General features: G+C 36.6%; 1 long non-coding RNA gene across 4 annotated transcripts in view; it reads left to right on the top strand.

Annotated features, from left to right (window-relative positions):
* Positions 1-25,538, top strand: part of LOC120307964 — a 121,249-nt gene that overhangs the window by 57,074 nt on the left and 38,637 nt on the right. For all 4 annotated transcript variants that reach the window (XR_005556711.1, XR_005556712.1, XR_005556710.1 and 1 more), the window contains one exon: positions 25,445-25,509. This is a non-coding gene — a long non-coding RNA (uncharacterized LOC120307964). The remainder of the gene's footprint in view (positions 1-25,444; positions 25,510-25,538) is intronic.

Raw genomic sequence — 25,538 nt, forward strand, 5'->3', positions numbered from 1 at the left:
GTGGGGGGGGGTTCCTGTTACTCTCTAATTATTTCTCTCTGTCCAACAAGAAGACAAGATGGAGAGGGGCATGTGGTTGAGATATAATGAACAGTATAATTTCTTTTTATATATTTATTTTGTTTAGGCATTACAAAATAGGTGCATAAGAGCCACGTCAGGCTAAAAACCAGGAGACTGAGTTCTAGTCCTTCTTTTGGCTTAAAGCCACTTGGGTGATCTTGGGCCAGTCTTCTTGTATCAGCTCCAGGAAGGAGGCAATGGCAAACCATTTCTGGAAAAAAAAACTTGCCAAAAGACTTATCCAGGAAGTTTCTGAGAATCAGACATGACTGAATGGACATTAAAAAAAAAAAAAAGTGCATAAAAGGGACACTATTATCAAAAGCCATAAAGGCCTATAATTAAGCACTGAGTCTCAGAGGTAATAAATCAGTGTGAAAATTGCTATGGATCTGGAAGTTAAAAAAGCTGATCTAGAAACTTTAAATTTGAAAGTAAATTTAAATATTAATTTCATCTTCAATTGGAATTAATTCAGACGTCTGTGGAGTTAGGAAAAGAGCATTTCTATTAAATCTCTTCTTTGTTGTGCTTTTACACTATAGATAGCTTTACATCTATTCTGCCTATATATTGACAAAATAAATAATAACTTGCGATTCTTTCATTTCAAATTTTAAAAATGCAGATTCCCCCCCAACACACAAAATAGGCTTGAAAATATTCCACTTAAGATTTTTTTCTATAGTCCATATTTATAGATCCAGAAACACAATAGAATTTGCAAAGTTCTCTCAAAGAAATAATTGATGGAAAGCTATACAAAAAGGTTTTATCTAAAATCCTTGTGCATCTATAACAGCCATTTGGCAAGAAAACACCTAAACCATATAGCTAAATGTCAGGGCTAATATAAATATAAACTAAAAGAAAAAATATTCATTTGAAGAACATATCTAGTAAATGAATGAAATAGATTTAGAAATATATGTAATACAGTCAAAGTGACAAATTCACTATAATATTGAATAACAGGATTTGTATTCATAATATATGTTGATCACTGAAATTAAGATAAAAGCTTTAACTCTATTTTATTTTTTTAACGATGACACACACACACACACACATATATATATATATATATATATATATATATATATGTATGTGTACATATATATAACTGGAACTCTGCCAGGATAATCTATTGTGTTATGGAATGTCATTCTGAGCTATGCAAAATGAATTTTATTGTACAGTATGACAAAATGTATCAATGACATGGCGATCTTACTACACCACAATCTGAAAAATAAGACAGTTCAGAAAGACTGGATATTTCACACGTGTTATGTCCTGGGCCTGCTGAATGACTCAGCAGGCTCAGGAGGCTGCAGAAGGCCCGGGTAGACCACGTGGTTGCCTAGGACCAGACAGGCTGTCTCCAGCCTTGTGAGCATGTGCAAGGTGGGAGACTAGCCTTGCATTGATAGGCTGATGCTGTCCCGGCAAGAGAAATATAAAAGAGCCAGCGCCATTTTGTTTGCTGTTCTGTTCTGTTTGTGATCTCAATAAAGAAGTTGTGTTTGTTACTCCTGCCTTGCTTCGATGTCTCTGATTCTAAAACAGAACATTGGCAACGAAGATGGGATCGGCTGCAAGAAGAACAACAGGAGAAGTTAGGCTGACTTACCAGAGGAGGCCTGAAGTGCTGGGAAGTTTGGCGTCTGGAGGAAGCGATTGCCTGCCAGTATGAGAACACTGGAGGTGAGCTCGACTTCATGGGACCCCTTCTCATACCTTGCAGCGAGAGGCATTGAAGAGGCTCCAGGCTGTAACGATGTCAAAGCTAGGCCGTCTATCGGAATTTGATACTTCTCAGCACTGGAGCTCCTACATGGCTCAAGTAGAGAATTACTTTCGAGTAAACAAGATCCAAGAAGACGGCCTTAAAGCTGCTACATTGCTGTGTGTCTGTGGGCAAGAGACTTTCGATATTGCAGAGAATCTTGTAGCCCCAGCACCACTGGAATCAATTGTGTATGCTAACTTAAAGAGGATGCTGCGAGAGCTCTTTGAACCCAAGCTCTCAGTAATTGCATGGAGGCACGCCTTTGAGCAGAGGGATCAGAGGCCTGGTGAGTCTGCTGCGGACTTTGTTGCTGCCTTAAGACAAGCAGCTAGGCTGTGTGCATTTAAGGATCTAGAAGAGGGGCTCCGGGATCGTTTGGTTTGCAACCTACGAAGTTGTGAGCTGAAACAGAAACTTTTTGCAAAAGAAGATGTCTCATTTCAAGATGCTTTGAGACAGATTGCAGCTGAAGAAGCAGCAGGAGGAGTTGTGAAGGCCTTGCGGTTTGCCCCAACGCCTAGCACCATCCATCACGAGGTCGCTCGGGAGATTCTAGAAGAGGATCCAGAGTTGGAGGTAGACAGGCTTCAGCAGCAAGCAGAAAGAAGGCCTCAGGAAGGTAAACAACAGACAACCTCATTCCCTCGGTATTTTGGGTGTGGAGGACGCCACAAGTGTTCTGACTGCCGGTTCCGCTCCACTATCTGCCGGGCATGTGGAAGGCAAGGCCACATTGCCTCCGTCTGTTTGGGTCGCCAGAAGGAACGGTCTCCAGAAGAATTGCCTCTGAAAGGTACCAAGGTCCCCAGCCAAAACAGGGTGGGCTTCTGCACCCGTAGGGCCGTTTTCAACAACGGGGTTCACAGGTCACTTAAAAAGAAGCTTCACATTGACATGAAGTTGCAAGGGGTTCTCTTGTCGATGGAGTTGGATACAGGGTTCTCTCTATCGATCATTTCCTTAGACACTTTTAAAAAGATTTGCAGCAGAAGTGGCCTACGAGTTAAACTCAGGCCTTCAAATTTAATCCTTACTGACTTCCAGAATTCCAGAGTCAGCATGAAGGGGGAGACCATGTTCGAAGTGCAGCATAGGAGTTTTGAAGGGCTGCTGGATGTGGTGGTAGTTGGGGGTGATCATATGAGTCTTATTGGACTCGATTGGTTCGAGACCTGTGGAATTCAAGTGACTGGACTTCACAATCTGCAAACATCAGGCCTTGCAGAAGTTTGCAAGGAGTTTGCTGATGTGTTCAGTTCAGATCTTGGCTTGTACAAGGGGCCTCCCATTGCTTTACTTTCAACCCAGCCATCACACCCATCAGGATCAAGCCCTGAAGAGTGCCTTTTGCCCTAAAGAACAAAATAGATGCAGAGCTGGACAAGCTGCTCTAGCAGGGCATCTTAGAACCTCTGGACTCTAGTCTATGGGAAACCCCTATAGTCACACCACTGAAGGCAATGGAAAAGTCTGAATTTGTGCAGACTATAAATGTACACTTAATAAGGCATTGCAGCAGCATGCCTACCCAGTACCTGTGGTGAGCCACATTCTGACCTCACTCAAGGGGGGGCAAATTTTTGCAAAGTGTGATTTGGCTCAGGCCTATCAACGGCTACCTGTTGATGAGGCAATGGCTGAGGCCCAAACAATTGTGACACACCGGGGAGCCTTTAAGGTAAAAAGGCTGCAGTTTGGGGTTAATGTGGCCCCGGAATATTCCAAAGTGTGATGGAGCGAACACTCCGTGGTATTCCTGGGGTCTGTCCCTACTTTGATGATGTCCTCATTGCTGGGGAGTCATCTGGGAACTTAGCTGAAAGGCTGAGGGCTGTTTTGCTGCGTTTCCGTCAAGCAGGGCTGAAGCTGAAGCAAGACAAATGTAAGATTGGAGTTACCTCCACTGAATTTCTGGGGTTCCGTATTGATGCTGAAGGCATCCATCCTGCTGAATCCAAGCTCAAAGCAATTCAGCAGGCCCCAAGTCTCAAGTCCAAAAGCGAACTTCAGGCTTTTCTGGGACTGTTAAACTTCTACCATGCATTTCTACCTCACAAGGCCACAGTGGCTGAGCCGTTACACCGGCTCTTGGATAAACAGGCTCCTTGGCAGTGGACACAAGTCCATAAAAAGAGTTTTTCAAAAGCCAAGGCCTTGCTGGCCTCAAATGCTGTGTTAGCTCATTTCAATGAGCAATTGCCTGTATGCATAGCCTGTGATGCATCCCCTTATAGGGTTGGGGCTGTGCTGAGCCACCTCAAGGCTGATGGGACACAAGTCCCTGTGGCCTACTATTCCAGGACTCTCTCATCTGCAGAACGTAATTATGCACAGATTGACAGAGAAGCCTTGGCAATAGTGGCTGGCATAAAGAAATTCCATGATTTTTTATATGGCCACCACTTCACGGTCTACACAGACCATAAGCCTCTGCTGGGCTTGTTTACAACAAACAAACAAACTCCTCACATAATATCTCCATGAATTCTGAGATAGTCAATCTTCCTGTCAGCATATGACTTCATAAACCAGGTAAAGAAATGAGCCATGTAGATGGCTTCAGCAGATTACCTCTACAGCAGGTAGAGATAGAAATTTCAACAATAGTAAAACAATATCAAAGGGGCATCCCCAACTTGGCAGCACCAAAGTCCATTATTTAGCTATATGTACATTTTATCAATCTGAAATCTCCGTTTTCATCTTTAGTGGATCATTTTGAGGTTGAACATGGCAAAATAGGAGGGAGGGTGAAGAAGAACAAAGGAGGAACACATTTCTTTGCTTGGATTTTCATGCCAATGTTATATATATATATATTGCCTATTGTGACTTCTAATATATGTTCACCATATGCTCAATCTATCTATCTGGTCACAATTTTTCCCATAGGAGGAGTATTCTAGCTCCCTACTAATTTATCCTATTTGGGAAATTTATTTTTTGTTATTCATCCCTGCTGACAACTGTTCCAGTTTTATATTTATCTTTGATCTTTTTGACGATGCCAGTTAAACCTTTGTTAATAAGAGTTGCTTGAACTGAAATTCTTTAGGTTTAGTTCAGAGTTTCTAGAAATTAACAGACTGATAGCCCAATCCATATGCCTATTTTCTTGTTTCTTTTTTCAACATTTAGTCACATATCTCTGGCATATATGCATATAAACATATGTGAATGATTGTGAGACATAGCCATTTTACTAACAGCAATTGTTGTAGTTCATTGAGCTAAACCATGTCAAATTATGATGTAAACCCTAATCTAATACCATGCTCTATGTCTCTCCATATGGGTGGCCGTTTATGAAATACCCTTTTCAATGGTGGCTCTCTAATTGAATAATGTCTTCCTTAGAGATCTTTGTGGTGTCTGATTTCATATCTTTTTGAAGCAGGCAAAAATTGCTTAATGTTTCAAATTTCTAATTTACATGGTAGTTTAGTACTATTTCATTTTCTAAATTCTTATTTTTCTGCTTTGCATTTTATAATATTATGGCCTGGTGCTGTGGTTTCTACATTTTCTGCTAAATGGAACCCACACCCCTATCCTTTACAATACTAAATTGATGTAGGAGAGTTTGTTGCAATATATACCAATAATATACCAGATGATGAGTTTTCAGCAAGTATAGAACCATGGTGGATAAACCATTAGTGGTTCGTTATCAGATGTCACGTACTTCCCATGTTTTGTAGGAACTGTCAGGTTTAAAAATATTTGCAGTTCTTTTATAGTTTGATCATGTATATCACCAAATAATTCTGCCCAGAAATCTGTACTTCCCCTTCTAACTAATTGTGTTCCCTATTGTAAAGTTGTGACTGAATTCTCCAATCATCTATAGGTAGCCCCCGACGTACGACCGCAATTGAGCTCAAAATTTATGTTGCTAAGTGAGAAATTTCTTAAGTGAGTTTTGCCCCATTTCACAACTTTCCTTGACACATCTGTTAAGTTAATCACTGCAGTTATTAAGTTAGGAACATGGTTGTTAAGAGGATCTGGCCTTCCCATTGACTTTCCTTGTCAGAAGATCGCAAAAGGGGATCAGAAAACCCCAGGACACTGCAACCATCATAAAATATGAACCAGTTGTCAAGCGTCTGAATGTAAATCACATGACCATGGGGATGCTGCAACGGTCCTAAGTGTGAAAAATGGTCATAAGTCACTTTCTTCAGTACCGTTGTACCTTTGAACGGTCATTAAATGAACTGTTGTAAGTCGAGGAGATTGGATTGAGATTTCCATTCCAATGCATGTCAGTATGCTGCTATATCCCTGCTTCTTACCTTATCTTTCTGGATGATACGCTGAAAAGACAATCTCAGAACTTAAAAATAGTCATATGTTAATAAAATAATTCCTAATGAAGTAAATGAAAATGACCATTTGGACACAGTAACAACAAAACTAGTACTGATGCCAATGATTTAACAGTCAATCCCCAGAGGCCTTCCAAAAAAGCCAAAATTTTACTAGCTTCTGGAAAAATAAAACTTTTGAGAGAAATGTCTGTGGGAAACGGTCTATTTGAGAGAACTGCCTATGGGGCAGAGATAACATTACAGTACAAGGGAATGTTGTTCCATCACAAAACTCAGTTCTGTGCACATAAGGTTTATATGTATTGCTATACACAGAATAAATTCCTCAATGACTCTTTGACCATTCTTGAACATATTAAAACCAAAGCTATCTCTTTGTCAAAGCAAAATGTATTGGTGGAAATTTACTACAACCACACAATTACATTGTGAATAATCCTTTAGAGAAGAAAAATGGAACCTATTTTAAAGCCTATTACTTGTTAAGAGATGGAACAATGATGTGGTGGCTTTAACATTGATTAGTGATTGGCTTAATTTAACAAATATAAATATACTTTCTCTTGAAGGATGGGATTTACTATATGGATGGTATGCATATTTAATTTATGATAAAAAAAATAGATCAGGTTTTTAAATCCCATATTTTAAGAAGTGCTTTATTGCATGTCTGGAATAAGTATTATTATAGGTTAAATTATAAAATACCAATTTGGGGGATTCCTGGACACGTGATAGAGGGGGTATCTAGGGGTGTGAATTTGGATAGGATTTCTTATAAGGAATTACTTAGATTGGTAGGGAATGATTGGCAATTAAAATCGTTAGTTGAGTTAAAGCAAGAAAATATTGTACAATCTTGGTTTCAGTATAATCAATTGTTGGTTAGGTGGAAGTTAGATCAAAAGGTTGGTATTATTTTAATGGATGAGAATTTGGTAAAACAGATTAAAGATCAAAACTGAGTGCATATAAAGAGAATTTATAATGTTTTAATAGAAATGGATTCGGAAATGGAATTAGTTAAAGATTGTATGGTAAAGTGGGCTCAAAATATTCAAGAACCGATTCCATTGGACACATGGGAGGTAATTTGGGTTAACAATGTAAAATTTACCCAGGCACAAAATTTAAGAGAAAATTTTTATAAAATGTTTTATAGATGGCATCTGGATCCTAAAAAGTTGTCTTGTATGTATCCTAATTTATAGCCCAAATGTTGGAGATGTGGTAATTTGGATGCCACTTATTTTCGTATATGGTGGACTTGTAGAAATATAAAAGCCTTTTGGATTAAGATCTGGTGGAACATTCAACAGATTTTTAAGAGAAAGTTAAAGTTTATCCCACAATTATTTTTATTGAGTGTTATTACAGATTGTGATGCTAAAGAAATTAATTTGATGTTGAATTTGATAACAGCTGCAAGGTTATTAGTAGGGCAATACTGGAAGAAGGATTGCTTGCCTACTATAGAAGAATGGATGCTTAAAGTGTCAAATTTAGCAGAAATGGCTAAGATTTCTGCTTATCTGCAGGATCATTCACAAAAAGATACATTTTGGCCTGGAGAAGATGGATAAATTATATTCAGAATAAATATGGGACTAAAAAGTTTCATTTAGCCTATGAGTGAATTTTAGAGTATTATTATGATATTATTATTATTTTTAGTATTAACATTGTTTAACTATTTGGGGACTGTATTGTTTAATAATTAGGATATTAATTTGTTTATGTTCTCATTATTATTATGTTCACTTTTAATTTGTTTATATTTATGTTAAAGGGGAGTTAAAGTGCATTATGGACTTGGTTATTTATATAGTTGGTTAATGTTATTTAGATTATGATTATCATATTTGTAACCCTGTATTCAGCTCTGGGAAGTGGGGGAGGGAGGGGGGGTTTGGGTGGGTTGATATTGTAATTTTTATAAAACTTTTTAATAAAAAAAAAGAGATGGAACAATCCATTTGATACCTAAGAAATGATCATACAGCCCAAATAGGTATCTTCTTTCAACATCATTCTTTAATGGTTTTATAGAAAATGAAGGGGGAAAAAAACCTCATGTCAACTCAGCAGAATGTCACTGAAATGTCTCCTGATAATTCCTGATAATCCTTTTCATATCAAAAACTCCAGATTCTTCTGGGAAGACTGGAAACAAATAGTCTAGTATACTTTAAGATTTTCATCTGGGTATAAAAGAAGCATTTATAATTAATTTGGTTTGTATATTTATGCTATATATTCTCTATAAACTTTAGAATGCTCTGTTAAAGTGGACATTCAAAATAATTCTGTACAGGAAATATAAAATATTTCACTTGGGATACAACAATTTGTCACCTACAATACTGTGTGGCTTGACATAAATTATTGAAGATCCCCAAGGAGACAAGAGATCTTCAAAATACATCAGTACTGTATATAAGATTCTTTTCCATGTATTTCTCATATAATATTTTAGATATTTGTGAATATGTGTGTCTATGTAACAGCTATCTGTAGACACATGCTAGCTGAACATAAAATAGCTAAATTGGCTGACTATCAAGTAGCAGATTAATTTCTTGTTGGAATGATTAGAACTTCTCTTTGTTTCCTAATATTGTTCTGGGATTCCACCTTTCCCATCTAATGCAGTTCACCTTAAATCCATGATTTACTTCAGAGTTAGAGACTACTATGAATTATCTCCCAATCAAAAATAGAAAAGAAATAATTTTGGGGACAGTTTTGTGGCAGTGAAGGCAAGTAAAGAAATATTTCAGAGTTGTTTTTTTTCAATAGGGCTTTCATCAACTTGGACAAGAAAAAGATGTAGTATTTCCAAAAGAGACAAGGAATTCTATACTTGTCTACAGATACACTCAGAGCATTATCTTGTCTTACTTTACTGAAAGAACTTTTGATTTGGCCAAAATCCTGGGACAGATGAGTGATATCGTGGATAACATTGAGCAGATAGGATTGTTTGGCTCCAGAACATGGAGAATAGCTAAAAGAAAGAAAAGATGGATGTGAAAAGTACTCCTTAACAATCCTGCCTTCAGTCAGGAAGTCCATAACAATTTTCAGCTGGTTACTAATATCTTCTTTCTGGGAGGTGGTTACTGCTGTATTATTACATGCATATTTGTAGGCAACATCTATAGATCTTATTTTAGTCTATTTTCATATTTTAGTCTATTTTCATATTTCAGTCTATTTTAGCATAGGAAATTGGGACAAGTATCCTGATGAATAACAAATGTGGAAAAAAGCACAAGGAAACTGTTCTAGTGAAACACTTGGTAGCCTTCAGTAGCCTTCACCATGATTTTCAGTGGTGTTGATGGTATAGTGTTGCTCAGGATTCTATATTATCTCACATTCTTAAACAAAGCTCTTGAGTAAAGAAATTTGGAGAAGATGCAGTGTGATCAAAATGGTGCTAACACCCACTTTACTTCTCCTTTATATAAGATACTACCGGTACTTGTGTCCCTAGGAAGGGAAGAGAAGGGGAATGAATAGGAATAGTAATAAAACATAGTAGTTGGTGGATGGTTTGCTTGTCAGTAGAGGTGATAAGTGGAATTATTAGGTCATGTAGTGATTATTCATACTGTTTGTTTTTCACCCTGGAATAGTGGTTGCTTAAATCTTCTCAAATATTCTGGCAAATTATTGTCACATAAACCATTTTTAAGCTCTAAGGAGACTGATAATTGTGCACAAATATTTCTATGATAAAGAAATGTTACATGTAGTCAGGTCAAATTCTTCCATTTTAATGGCTCATACATAAATACCTTTGTATTTATTATTCTCCTTGAAGTGTCTGAAGTGCTAGATAGTTATTAAGAATAAATTAATGAGGACATAACAAAAAGAATGAATTGGATTATTTTTTTAAAAAAAATCAGATCTTCAGCAGAAAATTCCAAGGACCAATCTGCTTTCTCTATTGTTCTAATCAATTACTTATATTTTTGTAATGATTATTATGGTAAACAATAGCCCAATCCTCAAATCAGATAAGGCAAAATGTATTCAGCTCAGTTCACTTGCATTAGAATGACTATTACTGAGTAAGGGCTTGAATAGATTACATCCAAATATTCAACTTCAGCTACTTTGTGGAATATAATCAGTTTCTCATTGAAGTTAGTTTTCCATTCTTACAGCCATTCTCTTCTGCTTTTGTTGATTGTAGTATATTAAGGGATATAAGAAAGCAAGATACTCATGAAGAATTTCAGAAATGATACAAATAATGAAATATTCTTTGATCTAAATTGTGGCATAAGGAATCATGTCTGCATTGAATTAGAGGTTTACATTTGTTGACAGTAAGGCTTTCTTAGCATGTTTTTTTATGTTCCTGCTTTAGCACAAATTTATTGGATAAGAGAGAAAAAAAGAATTCAAAAGCAGAACATAAACCAAGAAAGAAAGGTATAGAAGAAGAAGAAGAGAGAGAGAGGAGAACAAAAAAAAAAAAAAAAAGAAAGAACCAGGTATTCATATGGCAATGTCTAAACCAGCCTAAGATCAAGTCGTTTCAAATTCATGATAGCTTTCCCAGGAATAGTGGCTAGAGAAGAGATTTCTCATGGGAAGCTAAATGGACATTATGCTGTTTTTCATAAAGTAGTACTGTTTTCCAATCCTTTTAAATTAATATTTAATATTAATTACATGTTTCACAATGCTACATTGTGTGTCTCCTATTTACATTCTTCATTATTGGGCATTATATTGTCCTGGAACTAGACTGTGTGACTAAATATGATGGAAAGAGATCTTGACACCAGGTTGCCATTTTCTACAGCAGCTCTGAGTCAAGTATTACCTGATTTTGCCTCTTGAAAGCATTATGAGTTATGATGTCTCATAGGTGAATATTATAGATGGACAGTCAAAAGGGAAAGTATCTGAGGGTCTATTGTTTCTGGGGTTCGTTAATGCAGTCAACTTAGTTATTATATTTGAATTGCAAACAAACGAGGAATTAAAAGACAACAACAAGCTAACAGTACTTGGTACAATATCTTTTACAATAGTCTTAAACTTATGTCTACAACATGTAAGCAGAAACAGTAACCCTTGCCTTTAAGAGTACATTATCTTTATTAGAAATACATTTCGAAAAGGCATAGTTTCAAAGGATATTTAATTAAAATAATACTTATGTGATCGTTTAATATAGCTTTTAAAGTACTGTATTTGGAAATGTGCCTGCAAATATAATGTCAGGAATCTATGTTATTTCTGGTAGATAAGAATTTAAGAAAGAAAGCTCCCCCAGTGTATGGCCACCTTATAATAAATATTGCAATGGTTATTTTCTAGAAAGTCCATATAAGCCAGCCCAAAGCAGGAGTAGAATAGAAACAAGAAATAAACATATACGGCCTATTTCTTCTATGGACTTGTGACTGGTTGCAATGCATGACTAAAAGCAGGAAAGCTATTTTTAAATTGAATGATTATTCCAGATGATATGATCTTTAAATTCAGATACTGCCACAAATTGGAACACAGAGTAACAACTCCTTTAAAAAGTTAAGTTCTAAAAGTGGACTCTGAATTATTGTAGCTTTCCATAAAGGCGTTTACCTGTTAATCTTAATTTTAAGATATTCCTACAAACCTGAGGTCAAAAAGGAACAAAAGGTAGTCAAACAGAAAAAAACTCATGGAGAATTGGTTTTAAGCATGGCAATGGCAGTGAGGTTATTATACAGTATGCACAAAGATGGAAGGATACCAAAATAGAAACAATGGAAGAGTAGGCTGTGAAGACAGTAGAACTTGTATTTAGGAATGGCTAAATTGACTTGTTTGATTTGAGAAGGAAAAACAACTTTTAAAAAAAGACTGCATCCCCCTTATGGACATTTTGCTGAAAATGGATAAAAATGAACAGGTGATTTCTGTATTTACCGAATAAAAAGGGCTGAATGGAACTATGTTATGTAATTGTGAAGGAGGGAAACGATATAAAGTATGCATGTAGCTGCTGTAAAGATGATCAGAAGTCTTTAAGTACTTTACATATCTCTTTCCTTTTTTATTTGCTTTCGATTATTTTCAACACTTTTTTATCATTTTTATCATTTTTCTTTCTTCTATGTCCTTTCAGGTTGATCATTTAACTTTGTAAAAAAAACCCTTTTTTAAATAAATTTGTGTGTGCACACATGTATTATATAGATACAAAAGATATACAAGCATGCCTTTTTCTTAAAATTCACCTACTTAAATGTGAATGATTTTAAAAATACATAGTTTAGGCAGGGTTCCATATCTCTTTGGGGTAGTGCTAAATAAAAAGGTTCCTTATAATAAATTCAAATTCAAAGTCTAAATTGCCTAAATTTTCCCCTTTATTCTCATAAGATGTTATATTATTTTACTGGTTAATAATTCATTTAGCTACTTAATATAGGCTGAATAGTAATTTAAAGTTATAAGTTATATTACTTTGATTTCAGTGGCAGAAAATAATCCAGTAATTTCATTTAATTACAGTATAATTTTTAGGAGATAAGGAATAGTATAATTTTTGTGTGATGAACGAAGTGGGCTTGTCCTTCTCAAACAGTAGCCCTCTGCATGATGAGAATAGGCTATTTTTTAATTGGCACAATTTCTAAATACAGTTAGAATTAATTCATTTTAAATCCTTTTCAATTTTTATATTTTTTTATGAAAGTGTTCCAGGTGTTTTTGAGCCCTTATACCTACTTTGTGAATTATGGAAATATTTATTAATATTTTGGTATCAATAAGCAAGATGTTTTGTTTAGAGTGGAACATATATTTTCTTTTATTTGGATCCATCTGGGAAAATGAGAGAAAACATTTTTAAGCAAAGCTTTATGTTGAATAGGCAATATTAATGTTAAATGTTCTCTTTTAACAAATGCATTAAGTTCTCATTTCTGTTCTTAAACTCTTTTTAACTGACACTGTGATTTTTTCAAATGAGCCATGATCAAATCATGATTTATATTTCCAGTTTGTTTTCAAATCAAACTTTCAACCAATCAGAATTCTGCTAGTTAAAATGTAGGGCAGAACTCAAATTAGTTAAAAGCAGAAGCAGCTGAGTTGATGTTAATTTTGTATCTTATATCTCTGCCTGAGATTCAGAAACTAACAAGCATCATAGAAATACTGAGTAGAGATAGCAAATAGTTCAAATAAATAGCAACCTGCTTTTAGTCTTAGGATACACAAGCTAGGAAAATAAACAATTTTCTTGAAAACAGGAGCAAAGCACATGAACTGTATCCCAACCCAGATTAAGCAATTTATGTGATAGTGAATAAACTTTGTGACCTTTTTAATTGATAATATGCTATCAGGTCATTGTCGATTCTTAGGAAACATATAGATATTCTCCAGGAATGTACCATCTATTTACTTTCTATATCAGTGGTTCTCAACCTTTCTAATGCCGCGACCCCATAATACAGTTCCCCATATTGTGGTGACCCCCAACCACTTATACATCACTGGGTGCCAGGGGCGTGGCCAAAGAAAAGGGGGAAAAAATGGCAGACAGCCTTGTTTGGCAGCCCCCGTGAAATGGTCGTTCGACCCCAAATGGGGTCCCGACACACAGGTTGAGAACCACTGTTCTATATTATTACTGTATATAAAAACCACATACTGAAATTATTTGGAAAAAATGAAAGGTGAATATAAATTGTTGGCAATTCACTTTGAATTCTATATATATCTGCTTAGATGAACAAAGAATATGTTTGTATATTAATAAATTCTATTAATTCCCAATTAAAGAAACATTTAATCAGATTTTATATTTCTTGCATTTATATCTTAGCTTTTTTTCCTGAGAGCTGAAGGGTATCAGCTAATCTTATGCCCACAATAATTGTGTCATAGTTTGAGCTCAGAAACTAAACTGGACAAAATTTATCTAGTGGCTTTGTAGACAGTGAGAATGAGCACCAATTTCCAGAGTTAAGTCCTACATCTTAACTACTGCATTTTACTAATTTTCTGGTTTGAATCAACCCTGCTTGTTTTAGTCAGCTGAAGTATTGCTATCCAAGGATATCTGAATATATGCAAGATGCATAGCATTTGACTTTCCAAATTACATAAAATTCTTTGCTGAATATTTAACAAATTCAGTACCTTGCAGAAGTTGAGATATTTAAGCTCAGATCTGAGAAAAAAACAACAACCCAGATGTTACAAATCTCTAGATTATAGGTTTATGCACTTGCTTCTCCATCCAAGAAGTTTTGTCTATGCTACAGGCCACCACCGTTCATTCATGTTAATACCAGATCTATTCTCAGAAGTGGCTGAGGGACTGGAATGTAATACAAAGGAAAAACTTTAAAAACAGTGTGGGTGGGAAGTAGACAACATATCTATAATTGCAAAATCAAATAGTACTGATCCATCTTTCTCCCTTTCAGGTCCTGGGAAATTTTGGGTTTTATAATTTAATAATAAAATAGACTATGGACAGTTTAAAAATGGTTAGAAAACATTTAAAGTAAAGAGCAATTAAAAAAACCCCACAGAAACAGCATACAACAAAAGAACAAGGCAAAGAAACCAAACCCATAGAAAAAGAAAGAAAAGGAAGAAAGGGGGCATCAATCATCTTTTCCAAAGGCACATGTTAAGAGCCATGTCTACAGGGGTGCTTCAAAATATCCTTAGGGTGGAGATCATTTCAGTCTTGGGAGGAATATTAAGCCAGAGGACAGGTGCTGCTGCAGAAAAGGTGTGCTTCCAGGGCCCAATAGTGTCATTGTTTAATTGATGGAACCCAAACCCAGCCAACCCGACCTGATCAAATTGACTACGATAGAAGACAGACCAACCCCCTATGCCATGTAGGGCTTTATAGGTAATGACCAGCACCCAGAATCCTACATGGAAGCAAACTGGCAACCTGTGCAGCTTGCGAAACAGAGATATACATGGGCATATTGAAGCATGCATTACTGCAGCATTCTGCACCAACTGAAAATTCTGGTAGTCTTCAAGGAGAGTCTCATGTAAAGCGCATTGCAGAAGTCAAGGCAATTTCCTCCCCATTAGAAAGAGGGGTTTTCAAACTGCTTTCTATTAATATATGCAATGTTTATACTGTTTGAAACAATTATTTTAAATTTCCAAATGAAATAACATGATTTTCTGATCAAATCCTTAATCTAATAATAATTATCAAACGTCATTCACATTTGTGCAAATAAACCACATTTTTGCTCTCTTTTTTCTTCTTAAGTAGAAAGTCAGTACTTTGGGGAATGTAAATTTTGGAGCCAAATTTTATTTTCAGCCTGTTGTATCCATATGTTAATTATTCCAGGAGAGCTTTTTACAGATATAAATTAATGTGTTTTGTAACAAATGACTCAAAAATATTGGTAACTTTTCTTCTAAATAAAGATCACAGAGGATCTTTTTTAAAAATTATATAGTGAAAGCTTACTTATTTTTATTCCATTTTTCTCTCTTTTTGTGTGTAATAGTAACTAAATTCTTCCATGAAATAAAGCGTACAAGAATTTTAGCATTGAAATTGTCAAGCGATGGGGTAATCAGGAGATTCAGGCAGTTCAAATGATTATAAAGATTTATTGTAAGCTTAAGCTCTCTACAAGAATTTGAACTACTAATGGTCAAGGGAAATTAGCGGGAGTTAAGAAAGGCATTCAAGGTGGGCCGGACTTAGACTCTTGTGGGTGTGCAGAGACTCATGTCTGCTGACACATTTGACCCCACCTTTAGACTCAGCCTTGTCACCTCCTACAAAATGAAAGAGTATGGCACTGACTAAAAGCAATGCATGGAGTAGGAGAGCTATGTATGCTTCCTAGAATGGCCAGATTGTGGATTTTATAATTGTAGTGTATTTACATTAAAATCATACACAATCCAGGGAAGGAAGTGGAGGGGGAGGGAAGGAGAGGGAGAGAGAGAGATAGAGAAAGAGAGAGAGAGGACAGATGTTACGATTCTAAAATAGTATCCACAAAGCAACAAAGTCATTTTGTGTAATTAAACATTTACATGACTCTATGATTCTATCCCTGATATCAATGTTTCTCAACTCGGTAACTCCCAAAATTCTTCAGTCAACAAGCTATCTGGGGAATTCTGGGAGTTGAAGTCTATGATTATATACTTGTGTTATAATGTTTTATAAATATGTTGGAAACAACTTAAACATTTATGAAAATTATGAAAATTTAGGACTAACAATGGTGGTAATGCCTATTGCTTGAGAATAAATTGTACTGAAATCAATAGGACTTATTTCTGAGACACATACAGCCTCCTGAGGTACCTAAATGTATAAACATATATTTAATTTTTTTCATTGCTGTATAAATAATAAGACCATGCTCAATATTTTCAAACAAATGTTTAAAAAATGAGACCTCAAATATACCCCCTCCCCAAGTAAATGTCATTTGTTTGTACAGTGCTTTGTCTTCTAACCACTTAAAATCCAGTGGGTTTTTTTATTTACTAAAATGCCTTACGTAATTAATCTTCCAATTCATAGGTTTGGAAAAAGAAAGTTCTTGACTTCTTCTCTGAAAGCAGAAGAAGCAGGAGGCAAACTTAATTGCTCAGGGATTGCATTTCATAGTTAGGAACCAAACTCTTTCTGAAAGCTATTATCTTTATATTTTTAAAGTTAGAGGTTTATTTTTTTAACCTTATTTTTTTTTACTTTAAAACCATGTTTCTCTGTCCAGAATGTTTTTTTTCTTTAGTAGTAATTATAGAAAGATTAGCATCGTGACATTACCTAGGCTGATTTGACTATGCTTGGGCACCATAAGGCCAATCCTGAGTAAGATCTGTTACCCTGACTCAGCTTTGACTCAAAAACAATAACATTAAGCAATCTGAGAGGTACTTTGTAGCTTCTTTCTCGCAGCCCCTTTCCTAAAGCAATGAATGGGAATGCTTTGGTTGCTGAAGTAAGGTTTACTTAGAAGCCCTTTTGCTTTCAGTGACAGTATGTTTTTTTATTCTTATGTAATAGCTGCAAATCTAATTTGACACTGAAATGTTTTCTCTAACATCAACTATAATCACTAAATATAATTCCCTTCAAAAGGAGCCAAATACCTTAGCTGCATGTGTTAATGATTTAGAGCAAGCAAATATGAATTTATGGAATAGGATTTTAAATCTTAGGAAGAGACAACATCTAGTGTTGAAATGTTATGGTGCAGACCAGCCATAAGGTCTATTACCTTGACTGGCTGTATTAGCCTAGAGCTGTGGTGGTGACCCTATGGCATATGTGCCATAAGTGGCACTCGGAGCCATTTCTGTAGGCTTGCACACAGCTGCTGCTGCCAGCAGCTCGCGCAGGTCCATTAGGCCGCCGCCGCCCAGAGCAGCAGCCCCACCCAACGCAAAGGAGGTGAAGCAGCCGGCTAGCAAGCCCCGCATAGAGGTGCATGCCTACGCCAAGCAGGCAAAAGGCCACCCCGAGCTGGGAAATCTGGATCCATTGGTGTCAGGGCCGCCCATGTCCAGCAGAGACAGAGGGGAGGCCCGCAATCCTTGCTGGGACTGGGGGGCTATGACGTGGGGATACGGCTTTTCCCACTCAGAGTGGCCTTTGGCTTGTTGGGCGTGGACGTGCTCTACCACCTGTATACGGGGCTTGCTAGCTGGCCATTTTGCCCCCTTTGTGCTGCGTGGGCCAGGCATTTGGGTGGCAGCGGCAGCCTAATGGACCTGCACAAGCTGCTGGTGGCGCCGACCTGAGGCATGGGGGGAGTGGGAGGAAGGCGGTGCAGATTCCCCGTGCATGAGACTAGGATTTTTTTCCCCGCTATTGGATTTTTGCTACCAGACTGTTTAACTTGATGCAGAAAGGGAAGGATATGCATTTTGCATCAAGTAAACTTTTAAGAAGTTAAAGAGTCTGGCATTAAAAATCCTCCCTCTCCCCCCTGTGCCTCGGGCTGGTGCTGTCAGCAGCTTGCTCAGGTCCATTAGACTGCCGCCGCCAAGGAGAAGAGTGGTAATGTTTTGTGCCAGCCGGCTGGTCAGGCAAAGAATAGGTCAGGAGATGGTGGCTTGCTGGCTGGGGAGGGGGAATCATGGCTGCTTGGGGTGGGGATTTGCCAAGCCAAAGGGCAGCGGCATTGGCAGCTCCCCCCACTCAGAATTTTTTTCTAAAAATAACTACGCCAAAGTATTTCAAGAATTCAAATACCCAAGTAAAGCTCCAATTTTTACAAATTTCCACCAACACATCAAAACTCTCCAAAGTACTGTATATGAAACATGCTCAAACTGAACTGCCTCAAACCCTTATTCGATGTCAATGTATATTAATATAGAATATTATAATTATTTAACATCAACATATATGAAAAAAGTTTGGTTTACTCCAGCTGTTTTTACATCCAGAATATCCTTTCCATGTGTGGAAAGACAGTCCAGTTTTCCCAATATCAAATGAAATATAAGACAAGATAAAGAGCATTGGTGACAAATTCCATGAGATATCTTAATACATAATAATTCCATTCTAGTAAAGGAAATGAGAATACCACATTGTAATCCAATTAATAAAAAGGTAGAAAATTCATATCAGGACACTATGTGCCCCACAAAAGTTGAATTGTATCATATCAATTGTCTTATCTACATTCAATGAAATCATCAGTGCTCACTCGCATTACTAAATTGTAGTTTGACATTATATGTCACCCCTTTTATAAAACTAGATTGCACAGAGTAGATAATATAAGGAAATCTAAATTGTACATTACCTTCCAGGGTTACTGTTAAAATTTGTGTATTAACATTTAGGAGATTGAGTGATAATTTGCAGAATATGCAGATTCTTTACCAGCCTTTAAACTTACAGTTCCATTAAAGGAAATTATAAAATCTTCATTAAAAATGTTTTGTTATTAACTTCAAATACGACTGAAAAAAGATCAAGGTATGACTTCTGCTTCTCAATAGGAGAGATATCACTTATAATAGTAACAATTACTTCTTGAGAAAGTAAACCTCTAGGTAGTTAAACAGCTTGTTCATCATGTGTAATCTGTGGAAAAGCAGCATTATTTAAAAATAATTAATTTCTTTGTTAGTAACTTTGGATTCAGTATCGTAAAGTCACGCAAAATCAGAGTAATTAATATACTCTTTTCTCTTCAATAGCAGAAACATTATTTTGTTGACTATTGGTGAGCACCTGTCTGCTCATTTGCGTTTCCACATTACTTCTTACTTCTACCACCTATGAAAGTGTTACCTACCCGATTTCTGCTTTTTGTTCTTTGGCTATTTACCAATTTAATTTAGTCATAAAAGGAACAGTAGTCATGTTAGTCATGGGAAAGAAATCCCAAAGCTGTGTCGGTATTAGTTGACTTAGGCCAATAGTTGTTAAGGTTTGTTTGCTATGCTCACTCAAGAGACATTATTAAAAGACTTGTGAAATCCAAGTATAAGTCTACTAAATTACCTGGATCCTGGAAAAAAATATTTTGGGATGCATGTCTTTCTTTTGCAGAAGTCACCTTTATTGTTCCTCAACATTTTTGTCTTTCTAGTTGCTTAAATAATTCTAATGATAATGATGGGCCCTGCTACCAAACTGGATTCCAACCTAGCTGGTTTATGATCCTCTGTATTTTATTTTTTTGAAAAAAACACTATGTTATTCACAGATTTCTAAGGTGTGTACTTTCTCTTCAAAAGATTTGCAAAGAATACATCTTGGAGGAGTATGATTCAAACTCAATACTATTGGACTTTTAAAGATTTTTAATAGAATTTTTAATTTTATTCTATTTCATTCAATAGTATTGCCAATTTAATACTATTAGAAGTGTGGGGATAGTTCAACATAAATATTTACTTACTTGTTCCCACCTTTATTATTTTTACAATTAACTCATATCCAACACCTTCCTCCTCTTATTTTCCCCACAACAACAATAATAACCCTTTGAGGTATGTTGGGCTGAGAGAGAGTAAAGACTTTCCTGGCTAAAATGGGATTAGAACTCATTGTCTCCCACTTCCTAGCCTAGTGCCTTAACCACTAGACCAAACTGGCTCTATGCTCTTAAAATGCATCCAATGTCTATGCAATTCCTTCTTTATTATTTTAACTTTTCTATCAACTTATAATTTTTCCATCTCCTTTTTGTCTATGGAGGTTCTCAGTCATCCAGTATGGTTGTCCCAAGATGCTTTTCCTCAGGAGGCAATTGGATTTCCTTGTATTTCTTTTGAAGACATTTCGCTTCTCATCCAAGAAGCTTCTTCAGCTCTGACTAGATGGTAGGGAGTAGATAGTAGGGAGATCTGGTCAGAGCTGAAGAAGCTTCTTGGTTGAGAAGTGAAACGTCTTCAAAAGAAACACAAGCAAGTCCAGTTGCCTCCTGAGAAAAAGCATCTTTGGGCCATCTCTTTTTTGAATTAACAAACTAAATTCTTACAATGAGTATTCATTACTTTCAGCAAAATGTTTGAATCAACACTGTCACTACTAATGTTCGTTTAGTTACCATATTTTGCACATTTATTTCCTTCATTGGAAAAAATAAAAAAATGATTGACCCACTTACCTTGTTAATTATAATTTTCTTGCATTTTACTGCATTACTAGCTCCATTTCTTTTCTTCTCTACTGTTTCCTCCAAAGGGTCATATGTTTGGCAGAGATATTGGCTTGAAGTCCTAATAACCACTAATTAGCAAGTGAAGGAAAGTTTATCAATACCTCAAGTGTCAGTTTTAATATCCTAGGTTTCAAGTGCAAACCAGTTGATTCCAGTGACTTAGTTCAGATTATTATCTTAGTAAGGAACAACAGCAGCACCCAAAAAGGTCATTACTCCAAAGGACCATTTCCTTTCACTGGCATGTCCTGCTATGGCCATCAGTCTTGTGGACTAGGAAGTTGAGTCCTGATCTGGAGCTGAGATATCAGTTCTTTTCTCCCTTGGTTCCTGGGTCCATTCGTCTCCAGAGCTTTTTCTGCTGCTTCTTCTTTTGTGAGGATGAATCCAGTGCGATGTGTTTTCTGCCAAGTTATAGATGATGACATCCTTCTGGGAAAGGTTCTTCTATATTAGGCTTTATAATGAACCATGCACATGTGAAGTAGTTCACAGTAAATCAACAGATATAAATAATAACATTCATTGTTGCTAAAAACTGAATATGAATTTAGCCAGTTGAAATGAAGATAGTAAAACCCACCCATTATTACAAGGTAAGATTTTCTGTTTTTTCTTTTGCGTTGTTCTACCTGCCTAATTTCTTTATCTAATGATCACTATAACATTTTAGTCTAACATTATTATTTTATTCAGTGTATAAAAATATCTGGTTTTGTTATTGGAAGCTTTGTGAAACAGTTTGCTCCTTTTATATTTTCTAAATCATTTTACTCATCATTCCTCATATGTGGCTCATATATCCTTGAATATATGCCCTTCTTTTACACAGTTTACACCTAGAGATAATTGTGGATCTCTTCAATTCTGTCCAGTCCACCAATTTTCTCATAAGTGTGCCATCTTGTTCTTATTTCTTATAGAAACAACCATTCCAGTTTAATGTCAAGATTGGAATTCTTTAGTTTTGTTACATAAAATACTTAAACATTATTAAAGAAGCAGTTTGCCTTTCTAAAGTTATGCTATAGTTCTATTGTTGGATCGCAAGACAACTGATTAATAAGTATTAACAAGAGTTTATTAGGAATACATATAATAAAACGAAGTGATTTTGAGATCGGAGCACAACTCAGAATCTAATAGATTTTTAAAAACTATCTCCATAGCTTGGTTGTCTGCAGATGTACTTCAGTAATGTTAATGTCATTTACAATCTAGAAGATTCTTTTCTCCTTTTGTTTCTTTGTACCATATGTACCTTTTAAAGGCTATTACTAGGTCTGCTCCTTCTATAACTGATGTTCTGCTGTTTGGAAATTTTATCCATTCTGTTATCCATAATAGGTAACTTGTTCTGTAATTCAATCTGAGATAGGGAATGAATGCATCACTTTCTTTTAAGTTTTGCAAGTTTTTGCAAGAGTTGCTTTGAAGCAAGATGGATGGCAAACAAATCAAATAACTAAATAAATAACCTTACTCTTGGTTGTTGTTTTTTCCTGCTCCATATACACACTAATTGTTCTTTGCCAGTCAGAAAATGATTTATGTAAGCTAGCTAAAAGGTAGCCAGTATCTGTCCATGACCTAGAGTTACTCAGTGTTTTCACTAATGCAAATAACTCCATAAAGTCACCTCAGGCACTAGTTATATTTTCAAAACAAAACTCTTAAGAATATTTCTTGCAGACCTCAGATTCAGACTGATTCTATGTTTAGCTCCTGAAAACGGTTTTTCCATTATGTAGAATAGGATAGGATAGGATGGGATAGGACAGGATAGGATAGGATAGGATAAAGATGGAAGGGACCTTGGAAGTCTTCTAGTCCAGCCCCCTGCTCAAGCAGGAGAACCTATATCATCTCAGACAAGTGATTGTCTAGCTTCTTTTTTAAAATCTCCAGTGATGGAGCACCCCCAATTTCTGGGGGTAAGATATTCCACTGGTTAATTGTCCTCACTGTCAGGAAATTTCTCCTTAATTCCAGGTTACTTCTGTCTTTGATCAGTTTCCAACCATTGTTTCTTGTCCTGTCCTCTGGTGCTTTGGAGAATAATGTGACCCCCTCTTCTTTGTGGCAGCCCCTCAAATACTGGAATACTGCTATCATGTCGCCCCTGTTTCTTCTTTTCTTTAGACTAGTCAAACCATGTCCTGCAGCTGTTTTCCATGTGTTTTACTGTAGTCTCCAGGCCTTTGATCATTTTAGTTGCTGTTCTCTGAATTTTTTTCAAACTCTCAACATCTTTTTTGTGATATGGTGACCAAAATTGGCTGCAGTATTCCAGATGTGGTCTTACTAGGATTTTATAAAGCGGTACTAATACTTTGCGTGATCTTGATTCTATATCTCTGTTTATACAACCCAGGATTGTATTAGTTTTTTTGGCTGCTGCTGCACACTGCTGGCTCATAGTTAAGTGATCGTCCACTAAGACTCCAAGGTCCCTCTCACAGTTACTGTTTTTAAGCCCTGTCTTGCCCAATATGCACTTGTACCTTTGATTTTTTTTCCTTACTAAATGTAAAACTTTTCTCCACATTTTGTTGGATAGGGCCCATTGTTCAAGTTTTTCAAGATCTTTTTGGATCCTGAGTTTGTCTTCTGGGGTGTTGGCTATACCTGCCAGTTTGGCATCATCTGCAAATTTGATGAGTTCCCCTTTAATTCCCTCATCTAAGTCATGTAGTTCAAGATGCTTTCCCTACCAGATATTAGATTAAACTTTGTCTTTTGGAAGAAATGAAAATTAAGCCAGGAAAATATGGTCAAATCCATTATTATGGCTTATTTTGAGTTGCTTTGTTCTTTCAGCTCTTTTCCAACTAAATAAATCTTTAATCATCTGATTCTAAGTGCAAATAGGATTCCCCATTGCTATTACATCAAATTACATCGAATTGTGAATATTATCTGAAATTGCTCCCAATAACTTAATGATGATTCAACAGATTTTTCTAGAAGCTACTTTTAAAAAACCATGATTCCACACTCTGCCCATGTAGATGGTTTGGGAGAACATGTGTCCCATTTTCTGTTTTATTGTCTTTTGTTTTCAGAATTCACTCTAATGAATGGGTTGATTTCAAACTGATTTCTTAAGGGTAAGCCGATTGGTATCGTCTTAGTATTCAGAAATTTGTACTTCTCAGAATAGCAGTCAAACCTCCTGACAGCAGGAGGTTTTCTCCTGTCAGCTTTTAAGGCCCAATCTAAATATTTATCATTTCCTCAGTTTAATGAATAGACTTTACCTAACATGAGCATTTTCCCCCTGTAATCATGTAATCTATATACTTTTTATAACCTACAACAACCCAGGGCTTTGAACTAAATTGAGAAATATGTCAAAATAAGGAAGTGGTAAATTACTTGCATATTGTTGTCCAAGAAAACTGCATGGTTGTATGAAGCTCACATCAAGGCAAACTCTTGCCTAATAATAAATGGTGTATTGGTTACACATAAGGTGACCAACTTTTTTACAATGAAAAGGAGGACACAAATAAATTGAAGAAAAAATATCGCAAATAAAAGAAACATTTTATTCATTGCAACAATAATACAGAATACATTATAATATGATAAATGCATAATAAAAAACATTTGTAACAATAACACTTTATATTGTAATTATGCTTACATGCCGCGCCCCTGCCCGCAGCCGCCCTGCCAGCACTGCTGCCCTGCCATGTAGAGTGGGCCCCGTGGCTCCCAAAGCACCAGCTGCACTAGCTCCGGCCCCGGTGGGCAGCCCGCCATCGACACACCCCACCTGCAGCCGCTTCACCAGCACCACCGCCCACCCTGCACAGCTCCGTGTAGAGCAGGGCCTGCAGCTCCCACAGCATGGGGGGCAACCAGCCACCGCCGCCCCTCACACACCCCCACCCGCAGCAGCCCCGCTGCCCCTGCCTCTTGCACCCGCAGCCATTATTGCCCTAGCAGGGCCAAAGATCAAGAGAAAGTTACCGTGGCATCGCTGCTCCAGTCTCCTCCAGGTATCTTTGGGACTAACTAGGAGATGGTGTAGTTGGGTAGCAGGGAGGGGTGCAAAGTTCCTGCCAATTCACCTTTGCTGCAGACAACTTACATGTGCAAAGTTTGTCGGCTGGGTGTTTTGGCACACTCAGCAGCAATTCCTATTGGCTTTCGAAAGCCAATAGGGGGAGTAGCACAGCTCATGCAAAAGTTGAAAAAAAAGCATCAATAAAGGTGCCGGAACGCTGTTTTGAGCATTCTATGAGAAAAAAAAGCCCTGCAGATTAGTCTTCAAATATCGAAAAGGAGGACATGTAGGAGGACACTTTTTGAGGGAGGACAGAACTTAAAAAAGGAGGACTGTCCTCCCTAAAGGAGGAAGTTGGTCACCTTATTATACAGTACCAGGTTATACAGTACCTGGAATCAATTGTTGTTGGCTGAATTATGAATATTTTAATAAAATAAATAACCAAACCCACATTTCAACTTCTTAACCCTCTTGTAAATCCATATAAGAAAAGAATATTGATGCATCAATAAAGAAAAGTGATTTAACGTATTTGTGTTTTGTTATTTTTCCTGTACAGTTATCTTTCTGTATTTTCTCCTTTGAGGAAACATATTTCTTCTGAAAAGCAGAGATCCACTTTAGGTATGTATTTGAATAAGGTACAGTATATA

This window comes from Crotalus tigris, unplaced genomic scaffold, assembly GCF_016545835.1.
Source record: "Crotalus tigris isolate CLP2741 ecotype Arizona unplaced genomic scaffold, ASM1654583v1 scf7180000017841.2860490, whole genome shotgun sequence".
NCBI classification, from domain to species: Eukaryota; Metazoa; Chordata; class Lepidosauria; order Squamata; family Viperidae; genus Crotalus; species Crotalus tigris.